Below are 6,006 nucleotides of genomic sequence, written 5' to 3'. Positions count from 1 at the left end.
ATGATATTCTGTTGTGCTTGCAGACAGGAGCATAGCATGGATGTCTTCTAAGAGGCTCCACCCGCAGCTGACTCAGATGCAGACACCTGCAGCCAAATAGTGGATGGTGCTTAGAGACTCTTATGAAAGAATAGGAGGAAGAATTGTGGGCCCTGAAGGGGATAGGAACTCTATAAGAAGAACAGAGTCAACTAACCTGGACTCTTAGAGCTCTCAAAGTCCGAACCACCAACCAATGAATGTACACAGGCTGGATCTAGGCCTTTCTGTAAATATGTAGCAGATGTGCTGCTTGGTCTTCATGTGGGTCCTGAACAACTGGAGCAGGCACTATCCCAAAAGCTGTTACCTGTCTGTGGTATATGTTCTTCCAGCTGGGCTGCCTTGCCTGGCCTCAGTGGGAGAGGATGCACCTAGGCTCACAGATTTGATGTACCATGGTGGAGGAATACAGAGGGGGAGTCCACTTGCTCAAAAAATAAGGAGAGAGGGGATGGGGGAAGGATTGTGGGAGAGGGTGACTGGGAGGCCGGCAGAGAGCGCAGAATGTAAAGTGAAAAATGTAAAGTAAAAAAAGAAAAATGTACATTTTCAATGCTTGCGTTAGAGAATAAGAAAACACTAAAATTAGTTCACTCAGCATCTAAGGAAATTTTGAGGTAAGTGAAACATTCAAAAAGAAGGAGTAAGGAAAGAAAGTACCATAAGCACTACTAAAGGAAATAGATGGTTAACTGTGTTAAAGGAACAATGAGTTCAAAGATTAATGTGTTCTGAAAGACTAAAGAAATGGATACATCTTTGACAAGATTGATAAAAAAAACATACAAATCCAAAATAAATATGAAGAATTAAAAATCCATAATTGTGGGTACAGCATGCTTTAGAAAGGAGACACTTAAAACAACTTTTTGGTAATACATCTAGAAACTTGGAGATCTTAAACTTACTGAGCGATACAGCAAGGCCTTACAAATATGTAACTTACTGAAACCAACACTCAAGAAACAGCCAGAAGACCTAAATAATTCTAAACTATTAAAATTTGAACTAGCTAAAAGTTCTAAATAATTAAAAGTATTTTGATCATAGAAATACAATGCTTTTACAACTTACAGCTGAGCCCAAGCTATATTATGCAGATAACTCTGTATAATATAGAGTGCAGAGAAAGAATGGCAGTCATCCTGGTTATGAGGTTGGCAAGTTCTGAGACCAAAGCCAGTCAGAGACATGTGTAATGGAAAACTACAGGCTAACCTCATTGTTAACTACAAATATAAAATCTAAAAGAATTTAGTTCACCAAACGTAAGCTTTACTTCAAGATAAATATACTTTATCCTTAAGTATAAAGAGATGGAGTCTACCATGATAAAACTACTACTATTGTATCTTAGCAATATAACATTGGTCATTATTAGATTTTTGTTAATATGTGAGAAGCATTATAAGCTGATAATGTGATAATATAACAGAAATATATTAATTTCTATATGTAATTTATATAGTAATATATATTCATGGTAAGAGCTATTATCAAATTAAAAGTAGTGACATCTTTAGTGTAATAAAAGGCCGAGAAAAACTACCTGTATATAATTGATACAATTATCTAATGGTGAAATATTGAAAAACCTCACTTAACAAATCATCAGTTTTATTTTAATTTATTGAAACATAAGCTAGTATAATTGGACAAGAATAACAAAAGAATGTTATATTTACAGAGAAGGAACAAGAGCTTATTATTTACCAATGATCTAGTTATGAAGAAAATACAAAAGAATTCTCAGATAACTCATTGTTAAAACTGAGCAGAGGACTGGTGAGAGGGTCTAGCAGGTAAATGTGTTTGAAATCAGCCCTGGGGACCTGAATTCAAGCTCAAATCCATGTGGGAGGAGAGCATTGGCCCCTACAAGTTGTCCTCTGACTTTACCATGGCATGGATATATTCACACACATCCCCATCAGCACCCCCTGGCCCCCATACACACACATTCAAAGCAAGCAAGATAGGAAGGAAGACAGTTAGTTCATAGCAATATCAAACCAAAATTGATAAACAATACGTAGTAGTCTTTCTATCTACCAACAAACATGTAATGTGTATGTGAACATTAAAGAACTGCAGTGGGTTTACTGAGGGAGATGATGCACAGTTCTTGGAGCTAGGAGACTGTAGGTGAAAGAAAAAGATTTCTCTCTTGTTGAGCCACAGATAATTTAAATGCAGGGGGACTTGGCTGCCCATGTTTATTTACCTAAAGTCTGGGAAAGGACTAATAAAACAAGGGATATTCCTACTTCTGTCCTCCTCTGGCTTCCTCCATCCTAAGTAGGTTGGGAAGGAGGCTCCTCCATCAATCTAGGGGTGACCTGACCAGCCAGGCAGATTCTTCCACAGTTTCCCACTTCTTCATAATCCTGTTGCATCTATAAATCTCTCATTCTGTTGAAACATCTTAATACGGCAGCTTGCAAGCCCCTGCTTTGGTGGTTATCTTTCTCCTTTGTGATGTGTGCTGTGTGTTTTCTGTAATGAGCTTCCTTGTTTTTTCCTTGTTAATCTGTCTTTTGTCCCAGAAACTTGTCTGGATTATGATTGTTTTTAAAAGACTGCTTTTCTCTTCTCCCTCAGAGGCCAATGCAGAGAATCATGTTTAATCAGAAAAAGGCTTAGTGACATAAAATTAGGACTTCATCTGATACCCAAAATGGCTTCACCTTTAAGCTGAATAGTTAGGGTCTTTACTGTTCCTGTGTTATTTAAAACAAAACAAAACAAAACAAAACAAAACATCCTTTATATGTAATTTTCTCATTTTCTTTTTTTGTTGTTTGTTTTTTTAATGTGATTATTGGACATTCATACAAAGCCAGCGCAGGCCTGACAAACCAGTGACTCTTGAGACTTAGAAGAACATGTAACTATGTTGCTTCTCTGCATCAATGCAATCCTCTGACACTTAAATTATAACTTTAAGTTTTGTTTTCAAGGATGATTTCAGTGATTATGGGATTTAAAGTAGTAAGTGCATTTGTTGAACAGGGGTATCAGCATGCATACCCTTGGCCTACACAGCTAATGGAAGCAAGCAGAAACAACCTAAGGATGCAGAGCCAGCACAGTCCCACAGCTGGCATTCCCAGCTGAATGTGTTTGGTTTGTCTGCCTTTCCTTGACCACATCTTCATCTCTATGCCTGGCTGAGCAAGAGCACATGGAAGCCCTGATATATTCAAAGAAAGTGAGATTTCAGTCCATCTGTGAGATGGCTAATCTTCATAATAAAGTTGGTGGTAATTAGAATCAACATAGAAACACAAATGTATCCAGAAGTGTTCAACTGAGGGAAGGAGTCTCTGCTTGAGTGTGGGAGGCACTTATTCCAGGCTCAATAAAATGGAGAAAGAAGCTGAGCACCAGCATTCATCTCTTCTGACTTCCTGACAGCAGGCACAGGTGCAGTGTGACCTGCTGCGTCATGCTCCGGCCTCCATGACTTCCCCTCAACGATAGATTGCTTTCTCAAACTGTAAGCCAAAATAAACCCTTCCTTAAGTTTCTTGGTCAATTATTTTGAACATCAACAGGAAAGTAATGAATACACTATCTTTGGAGTCGATGTGGGTACTAGTCTTTGTTCAAATGCTAGTTACCTTCTGGGATACAGTGTCCCAGTTAAACACCACAGGATTATTTTCCCATAACCAAGGTAACATGAGATGTGCAAAGCATTGGAAATACAGAAGAATTGCAATAATAACTTGCATGCAACTTTTATACTTGCTTTTCCCCCAGCAATGGTATGTCAAAATACTTTAAAGTACTAATTAATAAATATATTTCATTATTTAACAGGTTTTCTACTGTGAAAATTGACCCCAAAATTTCTACTATAAATAGCTACTTATTATGACAGTATTGCTTCTGGAATTTTTCCAAGGAATTTTATCTGTTGGCCAATTCATGTTTTAAAAAGAAAAATAAGCTCTGTGAATATTTAATAAAGCCCTTTATACATGTCCAGTATTATTCTCAATTCTGATTTCTATTATATTCTTCCTGATATGACATTCAAGCTGAAGAATGCTGGTAAGTCCCGTGTGCTTAAAACTTAGCATACTTAAGTAATAGTACAAGATTAATGAGAAAGAAAGAGATGTAGAAGAAGAAAGCAAACAGGAGGCAGACAAGCATAGGGAATAACAAAGCAACCTGGGACTCCACCTGGCTTGGGCTATGCATACCTATCTTTTATCAATAAATTTGGAAAGCTAAGACCTTCATCAGCATGTAATATGCACATGTAGCCATTTCTAAAAAAGCACCTAGCAACCAGGAGGCAGCCCTCCTCCATCCCCAGCATCATCAGGCTACATGCACTTATTTTGAACAATGGTGTAAGTTTCTACACTTTATAGCCACCAAACAGAAAGCTTCTAGTCAGTGTATTTTCAACATATTAATGTACAAGGGTAGCAGGGATGATCTGACCTGAACTGGTTTCAGGTACATGATAATAAGACAAATCTGGTTCTTCAGGTGAACTTTTAGGAAGACTCCTCTGTTTACCATCATACGCTTATGTACATGAGCCTGCATAAGATTAAAATAAGATGCATTGGCCGAGGATCATAGGATGAAAGATGAGGAGGACACAACATCTGTCCCAACACCAGGAATAACTGGGACCAATAGGAATCTAGGCACGAAGGATCTCTGCCAGTCCAGTGGGACAGGTTCCTTCTGGCCTGTCTGGGCCTGTGCCCTGACCAGACCTTAGGTGCAAACTCTGCAGTGAGTCTCATAATACCCAGAGGAAGCTCTACTCCAAGGCTCTGTAACTGGCCCAGGACCACAGGATCACAGGATCACAGAATCACAGGATCATAGAGACAGCTTGACTCTGAGGAGTTCTGACACAACCAGGATCACAGAACAGACAGGCTCCAGTCAGATTTAGCCAGAGCAGGTAACACTAGAGATAACCAGATGGCAGGAGGCAAGTGTAAGAATATAAGCAACAGAAACTAAGGTTACTTGGCATCATCAGAACCCAATTCTCACACCATAGCAAGTCCTGCACACACCATCACATTGGAAAAGCAAGATTCAGATCTAAAATCACTTCTCATGATGATGATAGAGAACTTTAAGGACATGAATAACTCCCTCAAAAAAATACAGGAGAATACAGGTAAATAGCTAGAAGCCTTAAAGAGGAAACAACAAATCCCTTAAAGAATTATAGGAAAACATAATCAAAGAGACGAAGGAGATGAACAAAACCATCCAGGATCTAAAACTGGAAGTAGAAACAATAAAGAAATCACAAAGGGATAAAACCCTGGAGTTAGAAAACCTAGGAAAGAGATCAGGAGTCATAGATGCAAGAATCATCAACAGAATACAAGAGATAGAAGAGAGAATCTCAGGTGCAGAAGATACCATAGAAAACATTGACACAACAGTTGAAAACACAAAATGCAAAAACATCCTATCCCAAAACATCCAGGAAATCCAGGACACAATGAGAAGACCAAACCCTAATAGGTCTAGGTAATAGGTATAGAAGAGAGTGAAGACTCCCAAGGTAATGGGCCAATAAATATCTTCAACAAAATTATAGAAGACAACTTCCCTAACCTAAAGGAAGTGATGCCCATGAATATACAAGAGATGCCTATAGAACTGCAAGCAGATTGGACCAGAAAAGAAATTCCTCCCATCATATAATAATCAAAACACCAAATGCACTAAACAAAGAAAGAATTTTAAAAGCAATAAGGGAAAAAGGTCAAGTAATATATAAAGGCTGGCCTATCAGAATTACACCAGACTTCTCACCAGAGACTGTGAAAGCTAGAAATCCTGGGCAGATGTCATGCAGACCCCGAGAGAACACAGACACCGCACAAGCTATTATACTCAGCAAAACTCTCAATTACCATAGATGGAGAAAACAAGATATTCCATGATAAAACCAAATTTACACAA

General features: G+C 38.4%; 1 protein-coding gene across 7 annotated transcripts in view; it reads right to left on the bottom strand.

Moving 5' to 3' along the window:
- Positions 1–6,006, bottom strand: part of Kcnmb2 (potassium calcium-activated channel subfamily M regulatory beta subunit 2) — a 315,499-nt gene that overhangs the window by 26,771 nt on the left and 282,722 nt on the right. The gene's annotated exons all lie outside the window — the stretch shown is intronic.

The sequence above is a fragment of the Mastomys coucha genome, unplaced genomic scaffold (genome assembly GCF_008632895.1).
Source record: "Mastomys coucha isolate ucsf_1 unplaced genomic scaffold, UCSF_Mcou_1 pScaffold17, whole genome shotgun sequence".
Lineage (NCBI taxonomy): Eukaryota > Metazoa > Chordata > Mammalia > Rodentia > Muridae > Mastomys > Mastomys coucha.
The sequence above is the reverse complement of the archived record's forward strand: the minus strand, read 5'-3'. Positions and strand labels throughout refer to the sequence as shown.